Below are 264 nucleotides of genomic sequence, written 5' to 3' on the forward strand. Positions count from 1 at the left end.
TTATTTATCAAATTTATTAATCAGATTTCTTTTTTATTATTTACTTTTATTTATTATTTTATTTATTTATCAAATTTATTAATCAGATTTCTTTTTTATTATGTACTTTTATTATTTTATTTATCAAATTTATTGATCAGATTTCTTTTTTATTATTTATTTTCATTTTTAAAATTTTTATTTATCGAATTTTTATTCAAATTTTTTTATTATTTACTTTTATTTATTTATATTTATCAAATTTATTAATCAGATTTATGTTTT

The 264-nt window shown here is 9.5% G+C and overlaps 1 protein-coding gene across 3 annotated transcripts in view; it reads left to right on the forward strand.

Annotated features, from left to right (window-relative positions):
• Window positions 1-264, forward strand: part of MEST — a 7,276-nt gene that overhangs the window by 4,103 nt on the left and 2,909 nt on the right. The gene's annotated exons all lie outside the window — the stretch shown is intronic.

This window comes from Corvus kubaryi, unplaced genomic scaffold, assembly GCF_017639235.1.
Source record: "Corvus kubaryi isolate FWS band 111438036 unplaced genomic scaffold, C.kubaryi_AGA036_p1.0 135, whole genome shotgun sequence".
In the NCBI taxonomy this organism is placed as follows: domain Eukaryota; kingdom Metazoa; phylum Chordata; class Aves; order Passeriformes; family Corvidae; genus Corvus; species Corvus kubaryi.